General features: G+C 41.9%; 1 protein-coding gene across 1 annotated transcript in view; it reads left to right on the top strand.

Moving 5' to 3' along the window:
• TBXAS1 (thromboxane A synthase 1) overlaps nucleotides 1-17,989 on the top strand; it is a gene marked incomplete at both ends in the record, with an annotated part of 228,805 nt that overhangs the window by 141,397 nt on the left and 69,419 nt on the right. The window lies entirely within an intron of this gene.

The following is a 17,989-nucleotide window of genomic DNA, read 5'->3' as shown; positions in this document are numbered from 1 at the left end:
GTCATTACCTAGGAGCTGAGGCAGGTTTTATACAGTCCTGTGACACTTCCTACTGCTTTTGAAAATGGAAAGAACCTGAATGTCTGGTTAAGAGCAGGCACTTAATATTGAGATGGCTGAAGAGAAAGGTAGTAGATCTGCCTGAAGTACTCAAACTAATGTGTGTATCATTAGAAAATAATTTGTTAGCCATGTATTTCTCTTCTATCTGGACATGAGGCAGTTCTGGGTTTTCTTGTTTTACTCATCATTGTTTTATGAAGTACGTGAAGGCACATGCATTTTTAAGAAAATATCTCAAATTTTGATATACAGAGCATTTGAAATATAGGCATGTGCTTCAGTTCTGTGATGTAAAAGTTCTTCAGGTCTGCTTGTCCTTTTTGACCACTCTTTACTGCAGGTTGCTTATAATATCCCTAAAAATAAGTTGATCACTTCATTATGGATGTGTAGTGAGAAACAAAGGGTATCAATGAGAAATCCTGTTTAAAGATAGCAAACACAAGTTTTGCATATGAACTGACATGAAATGCACTACAATATACACACTAAGAAACTGTTAATATTGAAATATAAGAGGTGTTTCTTAGAACTTTGAGGTGAAGAGCAATTCTGATGGTATAACAGCACAGGTGAGAATGGATCCTCCCAACTGTTTCTCACGGCTTAGCCCTGCAGCTGTCATCTTTCGGGGAAAAAATGGATTTTAGTTTACATTACATCCAGTACACATTTTAAAATCAAATGCTTTTCCAAGATAGAACTGCTCATTGCTGTGTTACATGTTCTGCTCTTTTTCTTTGACTTTTTTTGCAGTAAAGACTCATCTTTGTATGTGTTGCACTTTTCACCACATACTTCTTGTCTTTTCTCCAGCTGGTCTTCATGAGTCTTTGCCCCCAGTAGCCTTTAGGTCTTTGTTTCACTCCCTCTTTTGCATCCAAAAGATTTGAAGTACCACTGACTGACCACAAACAACTTTTTCCTGGGCTGCATCAAAAGAAATGTGACCAGCAAGTTGAGGGAGGTGATTGTCCCCTTTTGCTCTGCTGAGACCCCACATGCATCCAGAGCTGGGGTCCCCAACATTAGAAGGACATGGACCTATTGGAGAAAATCCATAGGAGGGCCACAAAGATGATCAGAGGGCTGGAGCATCTCTCTTGTGAGGACAGTCTGAAACAGTTGGGCTTGTTCAGCCTGGAGAAAAGAAGGCTCAGGAGAGACCTCACTGCAGCCTTCCAGTACCTAAAAGGGTCTACAGGAAAAACAGAGAGGTACTGTTTGCTGGGAGGGATGGTAGTGATAGAATAAGGAGTAATGAGTTAAAACTAAAGGAAGGTGGATTTAGATGAGGTATTAGGAAGAAATTTTTCATTGTGATGGTGGTGAGACTCTGGAACAGGTTTCCCAGAGAAGTCACGGACGCCCCCTCCCTGGCACTGTTTGAGGCCAGGCTGGATGGGGCATTGGGCAGCTTGATCTAGTGGACCGTGTCCCTGCCCATGACAGGGGGTTGGAACTAGTTGATCTTTGAGGTCCCTTACGACCCTAACCAGTCTGTGATTCTGTGATTCATGAACACGGTTCCTGGCCCAGGCTGAATGCTGGTGGATTTTTTTCTAACAGGGATGGTATTTCTAAGCTGCTTGTAGACACCTCGTTTCTAGTGCTCAGAACCAGTATGAACTTTACATGGCATAGTGGCGTGGCTGTATCTACAATGCATTTTGAATCAAAGATTTATGCCAAAAGGGTCCACCCAAAAAGTCTACTCTGTGTATCAGTTAGAAAAGGATAAAAGGGACAATGAGACAATCTAATCAGGATTAGAAATGGTTAATGTATTAACTACTGTTAATAAAATGCAGTGCATTTCTGTGGCAGTATCACTGAGGGCATCAATCATGGGCTAAATCCTTCACTATACCAGAGATGGTGGCTCCCTCAAACTGCAGACTAAGACAAAGAACAGCAGTGGCTATGGTTACGAGAGAATAGAAAGAAAAGCAATATGGTAGTGAGTGACAAGAGCAGGATGCGTATGCAGCCTGTGTGCAGGTTTCAGTGGTTGATGGAGCAGAAGCTTAGGGTTATAGAGGAAGGGATGTTGGGAGGTGCTGTAAGAGATAACACATGGTAGTAACTGCCTGGTATCTGGGCAGTGTGGAGGAAAGTTCAAGGTCCGTGTTTGCCTTAACAGTGTATGCACACGTCCGTGACTGGCTGTGGTCCTACCTGCTCGTGGACTTTTGCCTAGTTTGCAAAATTGGCATATGGGAACTATTTCTAAGTATAGTGGGATTTAAGACACTTAGGACCAGATTTCTGAGAGCTCATTAAGTCCCCTTTGCTGTTCAGGATCATTAGCACAGCTTTCAAAAGTGCCTGGAAAGTTTGGAGCTTCCTTTTCTCTTTTCTTTTTTTTTTCCTTTTCTCTTCTTCCCTTTTCACTGCCTGTCTCGTTACCTGCTCTTGGAATTCTGACTATTTTAGGTTGGTGGCACAGGAATCTTGTTACAGGTATAGGCAACTTAATAATTTGCCAGGAACATAAAAGTGGTATGTGAAACAGATCAAAATGTGGCTGTGACCAATTTGATGCAGAGATGTAATCTGTAGAGATTAGGTGTCCCAGATAGTCCTGTCTATGAAGGAGAGTTATGTCCTCTGTCCTAGGTCTCAAATAATGAAATGTACCCTCTGAAGTCAGTCAGAATTTCGGCACTGAATTTCAATAAGGCTGAGATATAACCGGTAGCTACTGGTTCTTTGTGCTAATAATGGGAGCTATAAGCAAAGTCTTAGTCTTCCTGTGCTACATTAGGCCACTGGGTATTCCTTAGGTTGCCACACTCCTAGACATTACGTTGTGTGTGCATTTTCTACTCCTCATTGATTTTATCACCATTAAAAATGCTTTTGGGGTTTTTTTTGGTGTTTTTTTTCTTTGGTGGAGGGAGGCAAAAAAAAAAATTGCTGAAAAGCCTTTGGAACAAGCTGTAAAACAATGAAAAGCTCCACAAAAGTGATGCAGCTGAAGCTTGTCTTCCTCTCTTCTGTAGCTAACGTGAACAAAGAAGAAAGGCCAAAAAACAATGTGACAAGCAAAGTCAGCCTGTTATCATCCCTGTTCTATCAGTAAATGAAACAATGATTCTGAACGCCTAAAGTTAATCCCACGGGCAGATAGTAATTTTACAGCCAGGTTTAGATCTAATAATACGCTTGCAGTTTGTGAAATCTGTGATGTCACTTTCTCTCTTCCCAACGGTTAGTGCTGCAGATGTCATTTTAATTATATATTATCTTTCTGTGGTCACTCAAATAATTTCAGTCCTGGATATTCCGCTCATTTGGCTTATGTACAAAACCATTTAGTGGTCATGCTTTAGAAATTTTAATATATTACATTTATTCATGGATTCAAATTATTGTAAAATGCTTTCCCCGCTATTTACAGAAGAGCAAATTCACCCTGCTCAGAAGAAACAGCACAAATTTAATGCACCACTTAACACCTACTTTGAAGACTCCAGCAGGATTTAAGTGTTCAAATACCTTATCCTGATTATCTGCCCAGGTTTAAATTTTTCCCTTAGGCAAAATGTTTTCAGAAACAGGCCAGACAAACTGTTTGTTTACTTCAATAAATGATAGTTTGATAGATTTTCATTTAATAATCTAATACACAGATCATTATTCATGTAAAAGTTGTTTTTCCTATCATGTTATAGCTCAGTTCTTAACTCACCAGTCTGTTTTAAGTGATGATATCTAGATGAAGGAGTCTTTCATGGTGCTCAAAACTGAATCTCCTTTCTAAAACTGTGGGTTGAAATTAAGCCCCCCTCTCAGCAGATGAAAGGCCAGAATTTCATTTGTAATCCATAGTAATAATAACAATTGGAATGTAACAATTTAAGTAAATTGCAAAACATTGGTTTTGGAAAATAATAAAACTGTAGGAAAATCCAGTTTTCAAACTACGTGCCCTTGAACAAGGAGAATTTTGTAGAGGCTATAAGACATTCTTTGGACATCTCCTCATTTTTCCAGTAATAACTGTCTGCCATGAATGCATAATTCAAAGTCACTGATCCATGCGAGGCAGGTAGTGGCCTGATGATGTTTCTGATGATGATCAGCTGTTTCTTCATGGTCTCAAGCCGATTTGAAGTGAGAGGATGACAAAGTGCAGAGAAGCATCACCAGTACTGTATTGATTGGCATCTCAGTTGGCAGTTTAGTCATCTGGCTGGAGACCTATGGACTACCTGAATGCTTTTGGTGTAAGTGCAGAGAAGACACAAGAAACAATGGGAGAAGAGGGTGAAAGCTATGCTTCTGTGAACCACACAGTGAGGCATGTGGTGGAAAGCCACAGAGAAGCTATATGGTGCTGTCAGTCCCGGTGATGATCTGGCCTCCCCTGAGTTGGTATGGCCCTGGGATGCTCTGTACTCTGCTGTGCTAGGTCTAGATCAAAAGAGGTATTCCTCTGTTCAGTGATTGGCAGCAAAATCTTGCAGCCTTCTCCAGTTTTCCCCACTTCTCATCCTCATTCCTACCAATCCTTTCCCCAATCCCTGGCATAGTATAGCTGCTGCCACCCTGGCTATCTGCACAGCCTCTTATGTGGCAGACGCAAGTGATTCCTAGTGTGTGGAGATCCTTTGGGTTTGTGGCATCAACCATGGAAGCCTAAAAAGTTTCTTCAAAAGGAAAACTGAATTTTTAGGAAGTCTGAAACTAAGTTGTTTCAGTGCTTGCAAAGGAGTGAGAGCTGCCCTTTCACTGTTAGGTAGCAACAGTAATGTACTGCAAGGAAATGGTATCTTTTAATATCTTTCTGGAAAATGATGGCCTGGTTACAACTTTAATCTCTGGAACACTGGTTCCCAGGGAAAAATGTGCAATGAGCTCCCCTAAATGCTATACCTAAGGGGAAAGAGGGACGTATGTGTGTGTGTACCTGCATTTTGGAGGATAAGGCACAATCTGAAAACCTAATTACTGTGGCACTCTGTTCTTTTCTCTTCCTTCCCCAGCAGTTCCCTGGAGTTTTTCCTTTTCATGAACTAATGAACTATTTTATTCAAGAGCTGCTTGAAATGAGTTGAGCAGAGGTAATCCTCCTGAAAAAGTCTGATCCTCTCCTTGTCAAGGGAAAACTATACAATTACTAAGAAAACTTAGTTAAAAATTTGCTAAATACTATGTACATTCCAGGAGCTATGTGTGTGTTTGAACTGTGGAAATGCAGTACAGATGTTAAAAAGTAAATATTTTTCTAAGGAAACAGCAGATGGGAGGATTAGACACCTTCTAATACTGTGCAGTTTTCCTGCCTTTGTAAGAAAACCAAGCAACACTTGTTTATATTTGAAAGAAGGTGGTGTCCATTTAAGGATACACACTACATGGCAATGTTGAATAATCCATTTTTATTGATTTATCAAGTCAGTAAAACAAAGGATCAGTCTGCTCCTATTGTTTTTCTTAAGTCTGTAGGAGAGATGCTGCGATTCTGCTCTGCTGGGCTGTTCTCACGGTTTGATTGTGTCGTTATCCGCTGCCTTTGTTGGGTGGAAATGTGAAGTGGGCTTTTCAGAAAGGTAAATGTGTGTCTTAAAGATATTGATGGAAAATCGTGCTAAACACCAGGTTTGAACCCAAATTTCAAACCTGTATCTCTGTTGCTTTAAGCAGAAGGGTATCGTTCCTCTAGAATATGCTAAACCAGTAAATCTGGTATCTGTGCTTGGACACTGCTCAGCGATTCTAGGATGAAAAAATGTGGCATTACATTAAAAAGAGTTTTAGTTATTCATCATCTTTTAAAAACCAAGCAATTACTGCTTGCTTTCAAATGGTGCTCCTTCCTTCTTACATTTGAAGAAAAATGCTTTCTTTTTTTTCCTCTTTCTTAGAGAAGCAATGAATTTTATAACTTTGTCAGGATTTCTTAAGTGGGCAAGTAAACACAGCAAGGCCTCAAAACCTCGGATCACAATGAACTTGAATTCCCTATTATTTTTGGTCAACAGTTTGAATTTCTCAATCAGTCTGTCGTTACCATTCCAACAGTGAACTGCAGGCCTCTGAAATGTGATTATATATATATATATATTTTTTTTTTTTGGTTTCAGGCCTGGTCTGAAGTGTCTGGCTGAGGTGCTTTCATCATAAAATGCAGTTCTGCAGTCTCTCTGCTCAAAAGAGATCAAGGATAGAATAAGTAATGAGAGCGGTGACTTTCTTGCCTCTCTGAGGTGTGATGATGGGGAAGCAGGAAGAGTTTTGCATTACTGCTGCACCTGTCCCAGTTCTGCAGCCCAGCACACTTACGGGCCCAGGGCTTCATGAGCATTGTGGTCACAAGAAGAGAGCAAATGTCTGCTTGGTTGCCTGCTGTCAGGAAGCACGTATCAGGTCTGCTTGCTATCGCTCATCCTTTGCTCTTATTGCACCATTTCTACCGCCTTCTGGTTTATGGATCAGAATACCTTATGGATCCTAGACAAGGAACAGGCAGATGGTCTCATATACATATTATCTGACCCACTCAAGCAAACCTTGCTGCAACCGTAACAAAATAATCTTGGCATCTGGGACTCTTTCTCTGATACCTCCATCTTTCCCTACTCCCTTTTAGTCTTTTTTCAGCCACTGCTGTGTATCTGAATTTCTTTTTCCAGAGGTGACAGGAGCAATGTCCCTATCTCTTATTTCACATGTCCCACCTCAGCTACAACTTGGGGGCCAAACTGCCACCGTGCACGTGAGCAGTCTCACTGATTTCTTGGAGCACTGCTCATGTGCTTCAGTTTGCAAGAACAGACTTGTGCTAAAGACAGGAATGAAATCAAAGGACTGGGGTGTTCATACTGAGCATGGCAGGGGGTTGGAACTAGATGATCTTTGAGGTCCCGTCCAGCTATCCATTCTGTGATTAAGCTGGTGAAGTTTTTGGATATCCACAGTTGCCAATAGTGATCTTGCAGATAGTACTGGGAAAATGCACGTATCTGCAGGGAAAGGTAACCTCACTTTCAAAGAGAGAGATGTGGTGGAGCTCCTTCAGAGGCCCTTCCAAAAAGGTATTTTTTGCCCCTTTCTGGGCAGAAAACGGGAGGTTCAGATGCTCCTCATAGCAGCATTAATCCACAGAAGACATTAGGCCTTCAGAGTTAGAGAGGAGAAAGGACTTAAATGCTTCATTTGCCTGTATTTTCCTCCTGTTTTCACCAGCCGGTGCGGGAAGTGAAAATGGACATTTGGCTTTGCTGATCTACAGCATATGAGAAACATCTTTTAATCGAGAAGGGTGGGATTTTTAGTGTTGAAAAAAGGCTTTTTCATCCAGGGTAAAAATAAACCCACATGCTCAGTTGTTGATAATGTCAAGGGTTCTAGTGACTTTTTTTAAATCGTGTTTATATGGTAAGATCAGTTACTTAAAATACTGTTTATCAAAAATCCAGGCCAAAAGATAGCTTAAGGACTCTCTCAAATAATGTTTGCATTTAAATTTCTCTGAAAAACTGGGAGGAAAGAATTAAAAGGCAAATGTGTCTTTTTCAAAGAAATCACCCCATCCCTGAAGGGGGGTTAAAAGTCTCTCCAGCCCTACTCTACACCTCCTTCTAGGTGCTGCTTGTTGTGGCCGTGCCCTGTTTTTCCTGCTCTTGATACTGAAGAGGAAGGAGTGGTCACAGCTGTTTTTTATGTGTCCATAAAAATAAGAACAACAAGAACTCCTTGTGCTTTGAAGGTGAGATCCAGCAAACACTGGCCTGTGTCAGAGCTTTGTGGTGGTTTGACCAGCACAGGTAAAAAACAGAGGATGAGGAAGAAGAAAAAAAAAAAAAAAGAGAGAAAAAAAAGTAGTTGTTCCTTATAAGGGTCTGGGTCTCTTGCTTCTCTGCAGCCTAGACCTGTCCTACCTCATCATAATTTTTTTCCACTTTACCTCCCTTATGATGGCAAGGGGACCCTGTTGTTATCTAGAGAGAAGTTTAAACACTGAAAAATCCTGTTTATGCCTGTGGTAATTCCCTGTAGGCAATAACGTCAGTGCTGGCCACTTGTCCCAGCCTGATCCTGTGCTAGTAATGAGTATTCGCAGCATGCATTTCAATGTCTGATTAAATCTTTCTGAAAGGCCATCTGTTTGAGGAGGATGTGGCATAGGCTCTAATACTTCTTATACCTAGTACTCAATACTGCTGTTTCATGACCTTAGACGTAAAGTTTGTCCCTTGGTTAGTTAGTATCGCTCCTGAAACTCCCATCTGAGAGAGTAATTGGATCAAGGCTTTTGCAGCCAGTTGGGTCACTGTGTGTCTTTGGGGAAGTGTTCCTGGGAGTTGGGTCACAGGAGTTGCACAGACCAAATGAGACTTTGCGATGTCTAGGCCTGAGGAATAGGTACCTTTTCTGAGAAGGGAATAAAGAATCTCTAGCTGCTTTTTCTGGCACTCAGGGCAGAATCTGATGTAGTCATATATCTGTTGATATATGCCAAATCAGTAAGTAATCTGGGCTTTCTGTAGGATGTTCTCATCTGTGCAAAATACCCAGTCGAAGCAGTGTTACATCTGTCTTTCAGAGTAATTTTTCTATAGGACTGGAAGCACAGTTCCCCCCCTGTAATTCCCTCAGCATAAAGTAGATTTTCTCCAATTTGTCCTTCCCTGCTTTGGTCATTTGCTTTCCTTCATGGCACAGTCTTGGTATTCACTCCTTTGGCTGAACGAAAAAATGTCACCCTAAAGTTGTGCACATTCTCTTTCTTTTATAACTTCTCACTCTTACAGTTCCTCCTCTGTACTTTACCCTTGTGGTCTGTCCCTCCCAGGTTTCACAGAAAATCCTGCTTTAGGTCACTGAAAGCCCTTCCTTTTTCCCACTTAATCTGTGATCTGGTCTTCATCCAGGGTGTGAGGTTTTTGAATCAGCAAAGAAAGGGAATCTTGCCATAAAATGAAATCATCTAGAGATTGATTTTCTGCATAACAGGGTGGTGGCCTTTAATGCCAAGGTGGGACATAAGATCTAATCTTCATTTACATAGCTTTTTTTCCTTTTTTTCTTGTTCTTGATCTAAACCTGCAAGGGGTCTGTTGACTGGGGACTAGGAGTTTTATGTATTTATTTTACCTTGCTGTTCAGAGAAATAGCATGTTTGGGTACTTTCCCTCCAGAAACACCCTTTCTTCTGACATACGTAACTAGAGCGTAGCATCTAAATTCTTAATTTAGAGAAAAATATCAGATTTACTGACCTAATTGCAATAACAGAGCTTTCCCATTCTCTGTCAGTTTTAACATTTTCAGTTTTGTCTTTCATATTTCATCCATTTTTTTTCCTCTTTCTCCTTTATCTGTTACCTGTTCACCATCCTTACTCCCCGAGTCTCTCCCAGAACTAGGAGGGGAGTTTCAGCACTTGTGGTATTAGTCAGTGATCTTCAAATTTGTCTCTGTTAGTCTCTCTCTGTGCCTGTATTTGCCTCCAGTGACCTCTCGCAGCCCCACACACTGCCGCCTTTCTGCAATACAGTATGACCTTTTCTGAAGCAGTTACGAAAAAGCCATTCCATGATATTTCATTCTGGTTCAACCGTCTTGTCCATCTGTTGGCATGTTTTGATCTCTGGAGGTTTTCCCCTTGATCTATCTCAACTGTTGGTATCTACTTTGCACTCCTTTGATATTTCTCCCTTTTCTCTTGTGTCTACTTACCTTAGCAGATCCATGCTCCTACTTATAAGAGACATCGACAGCCTGTCTTACCAGCAGGAGAACCATTTATGTGGCTGGCATTTGGATGCCAAGTGCAGGAAGTTGCTTTTCTTTTGAAACTGGTGACAAGTCAGTCTGACTATCCCAGTGCATAAAGGTGACCAAGTTTGTTTGCCGAGGCAATTACCTTCTTGCTGCCATGCCCAGGCTGCCCCAGGGGCTGCCTCTCCACTCCCCTGCCCTTTCCAATCTTCTGGGAGCATCAGAGCCAGGGGCCTTTGCTAGACCCCATCTGCCCATGATCATAGAATCATAGAATTATCATGGTTGGAAAAGACCTTTGAGATCAAGTCCAACTGTCAGCACTACACCACCACAGCCTCTAAACTATCTCCTGAAGCGCCACATCTACCCATTTTTTTAACAGCTCCAGGGATGGTGATTCCACCATCGTCCTGGGAAGTCTGTTCCAATGACTGTATCAATATTTTGAGGATAAATTAACATTATTATGGAAAAGGAAAGATTGTCTGTCACTGGAAACCTCAAGGAGAGGCTTTCTAATACATCCTCCTGGCTGTCTGGCAGAATCCCTGCATGGCATTCTTCTGTCTGCCTTTTGCTAAAAAAGCAGCCTGAATGTTTGTGGAGATTCTTGTCCCTTCCCAAAAATCCACCTAGGAAATCCTGCATCCATGGCAGTCAATGGCAGCCTTGCCCTGGCATCACAGCCTGTGACTGTGCAGGGCTTTCTCCACTTTCTTCACAGCTATAGCCTTCATTTTTCCCTCCCGCTGGGATAAGCAAGCTGAATCTAAGAGAGGAGGAGACTAGAGGGGAGCCAAGCACCCCTCCTTTCTCTCTTCAACAGAAATGTACACTTTTTAATAATGTAATCTCAATTAAAAACATACCAATTAAAACGGGCTTTTTAGTAGGTCTCTGGGGAGAAGGAGCCGTAATTCACAATAAAATGCAAAGCTCTAGAAGCAGGGAGAGTTAGGTGCATTGCAAGTGCCCAAATATTCAGTGATTTTAATTACAATGGAAACTTGATAAATTGCTTTGTGCCACAATCCATTATTAACAGCTTAATGAATATCACTGCTGCCTGTTTTAAACTGCTCCACGGTGAAAATTGTTGTCAGTATTTCAGCTGCAAACTCAGTTTTTTAGTGTGTTTGTAACTTGGCCCCTTAAAAGGGCAGGAGGGTGAAAGTCTGCAGGCTTGGCTTTGGGTCTGGGTAAGTTCTGCTGGATGCAGCATCCCCAGAGTGAGACGGGAGGAAAGGTGGAGCTTTTGCGTTTCACCGGTATTGGGACCGGACAGGCTTATATCTGCTCTTTGCACAGTTTAAGAGCAATGCCACAGCTGTTCTTCGGGCACACAGAGGGCCCTTATGCCAGCTGAGGGGGGAGCATGGCGCTGCCTCTACACGTGCTGTCTCTCTGCACAACACCCGTTAGGCTGGAGTATCGTTGGGGATATCTGCTCAGGAGTAAAGGGAAGTTATAGTGTAGCAGCCCATGAGCAGGCATGCCAATGAGAGTATTTTCTAGTGAGCAAAGTGCAAGTTGCTTCAAAGTTTTCAATTATTATTTAGCAAAAAGCTGATCTGAGGTATTGAATTAGGTCCTTTTGGAGCACTGAAACGTAAGCAGTGATTGTGCTCAGCTTTGAACAGGGACAAAACATCTGATTTTTTTCTCAACAGTTATGGTTGTAATTGTGCTAACATTAAGATGCTATATATTTATATGTACCTTTATAGTAAAGTAGCACCTTCCCCCCCCTTTACAAAGCAGCTTAATATTTCAAGGATAAAGGTTATTACTAGGAATGTTGTTATTTTAGATGCTAACAGCAGGCATAGTGGGCTTATAGTTGTGCCCCATTGAATTGTTAAGCTGCAGGAATTTAATAGCCATGGGCTGGCTTCTATGAGGCTTATTATTTATTGTGGGTATTCTGTTTCACTCTTCACTCAATTATGTAGTCTGACTTGAGGGTCACAGTCTCCAAGGTGGGGTTACTGCCAGGTGTTTAACAAGATCGGAGTGAGGTGCAAGGTAGGTCTCAGGACAGAAGTGAGTGGGAACTGCTCATCTGAGTCAGAGAAGTCACAAGCACGTACAAGGGATAAACATAACTTGTCTGAACATAATTAATCTCAGGTTTTGCTATTATTATTCTGATTATGTTTTTCTAGAAAACAACAAAAGCATATTTACTTTCCCCATCTCAGAAATGGCAACATTACTCATAATGATGTTAACTTGCACCCTGCCAATTACTCAAAGCTCTCCTGGTTCATTATATCAATAATTACACATAGGATTTTCTTTTTCCCCCCTTGTGAAAAGTCTTTCATCAACAGAGGAGTAATGATGCCTGTAAGTTCCTTAAGCATTTCTCAGTCAGGGATATGTAAGATGTGGGAGATGTCCTCATATTTTCGGGGAGAAAGACAGCTGGTATTCTGGCATGCTGTTAACATTCATGTGTTTCTGAAGTTGTTGGGGTTTTTTTTAGTTTGACTTTAGGAAGCATTCCAGACCACAGGCTGCCTGACTGTCATTTTTCATGCATCCCTGTATTGGCAGAGGACAAAGTGGTATGAAATACATAAAATGCCATTTAATTTTTCTTTTGTTCTTTCCTTCCTGCCCACGTGCCTCTTCTGTGTGTTTATCAGTGTGCACAAAATGCCCATATTTGCAAGATAATGGCCACGTAAGTATTAGGAAGTCGCACTGAAACTCTGCGAAGGGAAGGAGAGCAGGGGGAGAATCCTTCCTGCTACCGAGGAGCCATCTATTGGATAAAACCCATAACTGAACCGAGCATCTGTGAAGCTGGGGAGGATAACACAATTTGTTATTGGTCACCTGAGAGCTGAAAATAATCCTTCCCTTCCCGACGCTGCTTTCACCCACTGCGGTAGAAACCTTCATGCACCCAAGTGGAGGGTCAGATGTAGAGGCAATTTATGTACTATAGGTAAAACCCAGTTTAATATAGCTGAAGATCCGGGATAAATCCTAATGTAGGATGCAGGTGTGATCCTGAATGGATAAGCCAGCAGTAGGATTGCCTGCCAGCAGTGGAGAGCAGTTGCACAGAGGAGTAATAGAAAATGCAAGTGTATTTTATTTTTTTCCATATTCTTAACAAAGAGCATAAATAACATTAAGTGTACTTTTTGTAACAGAACATGTCATTTTTATCAGTCTGACAGCCATAACATATTTTTTTAGTTACCCAGAATTACTGAAAGCCTTCACAAAACCAAATAATGAGGTGTTCCTTCCCCCAAAACATATGCAATCTACATGTAATGTGATGCAGAAGGTGAGGGCCTTGAACAGACCATGGGGAGAGATGAGGGAGGACAGGACTGGCACAGTAAATTCGCATGATGCCCCCAAAACATCCTGATGGATCTTCAGAGTGAGTGGTAGGGTTTTGCAGGCATACGGGGCAGGAAGAACAAAGGATAAAGAAGCAATAATGAGATTCCTGTGCATTTTCTTGAATGTCAGGCAACTGCTAAAAACAGAACTGGATATTAATCAGGAATTAAATTTAAGCAAATAGAATTATAATCTGTGGCAAATAGAAAAGGAACTGAGTGCTGCCTGGAACAGAAGCCTTTAGTCAGCAATTTGAGTAGGCAGAGGGTCAAGCCTCTGGGCGTCAGATGCTTAGCCTAAACCACCCCCTTCCTGCATCGTCCCTTCCCCCTGCAAATAGCAGAGGGGGAGGAGTGTTGGATGGTTTACTGGGAGGCCAGTGCCTGCTCCACACACTGTCCCAAGTGTGATTCTTCTCCTTTCTCTTGCTGTGTATGCCCACTGTGTATTCTGATAACCTCACTCCTCCACCCCCAAGCAGCGAAACACATGTGGAGAAGCTCAGCTGCCACAAACACAAATGCAGTGTTTATTATTTCTACCCCGATAATGCTAGGAGTCATTATTGGAGTCTTGTTATCCTAAATGTTTTGCAAATAGAGACTGTTTGGGCTGTTTTCTGAGCTTTCTGTGTGTGTGTGTGTGTGTGTGATGGAGGGAGCTGTGGTAATTATAAAGTTGTGTTGTGCTCCGGACTGAGGGTGCCAGCCCAATGTGACAGAGATGTCAACTAGCTGCCACAAAGTGCATGGCACTTCTTTGCCATTATACTCGATTTCATGGAGAACCTTAGGGCTTCTCTTATATACCTAGATTGTTCTACTCAGCCTGGTCTTGGAAGGAAACACCTCAGAGTCCGGGACAAGGGTCAGTTCATTAGGGGTATAAAAGGACAAGGCTGCAGACAGTCACTTGATTTTACACTGAAGAACTGCTGGAAGGCTTTCCAGCTCTCTAGACAATCCATACATTTCTCTGTGGGCCCACATAATTAATGAAACAATTTAATAGGTGTGAGCCTTATTTTCTCTCTCCCCTAATTGTAGCATCACTTCAGCCAAGTTAGACCTCCAGCTAAGATCTTTGCAGTTCTCAGTCAACAGGTCCACATACGGTTTAGATTAAAACCAGCCTCCTTCTACAAGAGCCATAAAGAGCTTGTCTCAACTAGAAACAGTTCTTCCCTCTCTCTCCATTCACCAACAATCACAACTGAAATTCCAATTCATTTTCAACCTGCACTGTGTAGGAACATCTTGAGGAGGCTGTCGTGCAGCGTGCGAGCCCTCTACAGCCACTTGCAGCAGTGTAAGCTGAAAGGAAATGGATCCCTGACAAACTTGGTTTTAAGAATCCTGCCCCGACCCCTGCTTTATTTTCATGTTGAACTAGGCTTGCCTCTCTAGATTACTAATGCTCTTACTTTAAATTTGCATTTTGAAGGTCAGAAATGTTGGAAGAAACCAACAGTACCTGAGTGCTCTTCTCCCTTGCCTCATGAAGGAAGGCACTATCACATGAAAATACTTTTGTATTTTTCAGCAGTATGAATTTCCTGTTATCAGTGTGCCTTGCTGAAGACATACTGATGTAACATGTATAGAGACACACATATACAAGTACAGGTTGTGGAGTCTCAGACATCAGGGTGTAGCTGGGTGAAACCTAATGATGTGCAATATCTGCACTGACTCACCAGAGGAGGGGAAACCTCTCTGGTGATGGGAATGGTTCAGTGCTGGGGTGGACTGCCTGGGGAGCCTGTGTGAAGCTGAAGTTTGGCTGGGTTTTAGGAACAGGTTAGACAAACAGCTGTCAGTGGTGGTTTGGCTGATGCTGCCTCCTGGCAAGGGGATGGAGTAGATAACTTGCCGAGTTCCTTCCAGGCCTCTTTCCCCCATATGATGGTGCTTTTCCCTTAAACTCTGAGTCTGTGTAAATCTGTTTTCATCCCAGGTCTTAAAGGGGTTTCTGAGATCATCATTAGCTTTTCCTCATGGGGTTTTATAAGATTTGATGTGTGTTGTACCGATTTTACAGATGGAGAAGCTGCACTGGTTATAACCGTGTTTTAAAGGCAAAAAAGGGAGTGCAGCTTTAAGCATACCAGCTTCTGTGGATGTCAGTGCTTTAACCAGTAATTCATATTGGCCACTCTGCAGATTTAGTGGCCAGCTCAGTCAATAAAATCTCTGATGCGCTTAAATTTACACTTGCTCTTGGGTTTTTTATTTTTTATTTTTTAAAAGAGCATTGGTCACACACAGAAGATACATTTTGGTACCATGTTTAATATTTTCCATGCTTGGGTGCCTTCATCAATTTGCTGATGTATGTGCCCCTTTCTTGGCCTGCTCAGCATTTCATGTAGAATTTTTGCAACGTTATTGTAGGGACACTTTTTTTTTCCTTTCATGTAGAAAGCAAAGGCATCACTGTGGCTTCTGACATCAAATGCGGTGACACTGAATACTCACAGTGCTCCCTCATTGCTGTGAACCACTGCCAGAAACTTTTGTAGGAGTTTGGTGATGATAATATATGAAAATATCAGGACAAGTCTAAAGTTAAACGAAATCATCTCAGCCTGGGGTTTTGCTACCAATGTTAAGGTCGGGTCAGGCTGGCAAAATGCGGCTCTGCTTTCCAGGTGGGCACTCAGTGATTTGATTCATTTTTTAGGGTTTTTTTTTTCAATATATTTACTCAGGTTTTTAATGCAAGTGATGTTGCTTTGTAAGACATGCTGTCCCATGGCCATTCATCCCATTTACAACAAAAACATTGCCGTGGCTTCACCAGCTGATGTTAACAAACACAAACAAAAGATTTTTTTCCTGCCAGACTGAAAGCCTCCCAGCCACTCTTGAACGATGTCCGTATCCTGTAGTTCCACAGACACCCTTCCAGAGCTGAGCATCACCTATGAAAGCACCATCCTACAACCTTCAGATGCACAAATTTGATGAGGGCTGTCAGCTCTGGCCTCCTAGTTAATTCCAGCTTCTGGGTTCAAGCACGAGGCGAAAGGATGATCTCTCTGAAATGTTTTGGGACTGGATGTATTGGAAGAGAGACTGGCTTTTTTTTAAAGATTTTACTGAGAAATCAAATGAAACCTGTCAGTGTTGTGGAGAGGTTGAATTTGATCCTTTTAAAGCAGCTTGGCAAATGATAGTTTTGTGGGATTGTGGTTTGTGCTTGTTTTTCAAAAAGATCTGGGTAGCTGCTGCAGTGCTCTAGTGATAACTTCAGGGTGACACAGGTTTATCTCACCTAAAGAGATGGTCGCTAAATCAAACTTACAAAAAGTGACCTGGATAGAAACTAATACAGCAGTGTTTGTACAAGTTTGTAGGAAACTGAAATAGTATTTCAGAGAGATGTGAGCTTTATACCTGCTAGATAAGGATTCTGAAGCTTAGCTTCCGCTTTTTTGAGCTGCTATCACAACATCTTAGAAAGGGTAGGAAGGTCTGCACAGTTTATTGTGAGTGGTATTATATGAACAGCGTCACACAGTGTGACGTTCGTACCACAGGAAGTGCTTTACAGAATGCCAACCAATTATATCTTCTAGTCTGCTTCCTTTGTTTTTAAGTTACTTTCTGTAGCTCTGGGCTCTCCTGAGCTATCAGAGTGGTGAAAAAAATTGAATATTGTTTGCAGAAAATACATCTGAAACATTAGTTACAAAAATTGCAACTCATACACCTTAAGTATATTAGTAAAAAATTACTTAAGGATAGCTAATATACCTTAAGTACCTTATTTTTGCTTTGCCTTGTTAGAGAAGTTGCATGGCCCAATCTCTTTACTGAAAACATGCTGGATCCCCAAAGCAGCAGTGGATTCACAGAAAGGTCAGCTAGCGTGTCAGTCTTAGATGTGAAAATGCAGTTCCTTGTTTAGGATAGAAAGAGCTGGAGACATCCCCTGCTCCCCCCCCCACCCCAGCCCAGGACCCTTGCCTCCTGTGAGAAAAGTCATGATACATCAGGCATGTAAGCGAGATATCTCTCTCTTTCTGACAGTTGGGAAACTTAAAAGCAGTGATTTGAGGAGGGGTGATAGATGCTGCTGGATTGGCCTTCCCCAGTACAGCACACGTCTATTCTTCCAGCGTGCAGCACATCGCTTGTTACGGTTCTGCGCAGAATGATTTCTCTGCATGGCCAGGTGATGTTTAAGGAGACTAATGAGAGAAATGATACGGCCCAGAACACCGGTGTCAGGAGATATATTGCAGGGTGTCTATCTTGGGGAAGCTGAAAGCGGGGCTTGTCTTATTATATATTTCAAAGGGGATGTCTGTGTCACCACCAAGTTAGACATGCACCCTGTCCCACACTGCATTCAAATTCAATTTTTTCAAATAGTAGCTTTTCATTCAATCTTCATTGGCTTAATGATAAGGCTCTGTGTTACATGAGGGCAAAACAAGAGTCCGTCTCATCGGCACGCTGATCTTTTGAAGTGGGAACCTGTTTCTGGGGCCATTGTAATGTAACTACGCTAGTGTCAGAGGACAGGATAGAGGCTATTATGGACTTCTGCTTTTTGTGAGGAAAATCAAACAAATGTCCCTGATGGAAAGAGAAAGCCGGCAGCTGTATGTGATGACCAGAGAATATTCTTGTGCAGTGACATTGTCAGTACCTGGTCTGTTGTCAAACTGAAAGAAATGCTGCTTTTTTTAATTTTTTTTATTCTCCTGTCAACTGAAGTGGAGAAAACCCCCGTGAATTTTCATGAGATACCTTTTCCTCATTCCCAGCACTTAACAATCCAATTATATTTGGTTTTATGCTGGTGTTTGCCT

Source organism: Gallinula chloropus (assembly GCF_964237585.1).
Source record: "Gallinula chloropus genome assembly, chromosome: 1".
Taxonomy (NCBI): Eukaryota; Metazoa; Chordata; class Aves; order Gruiformes; family Rallidae; genus Gallinula; species Gallinula chloropus.
Note: the sequence above shows the minus strand (reverse complement) of the source record. Positions and strands in the feature narration are given on the sequence as shown.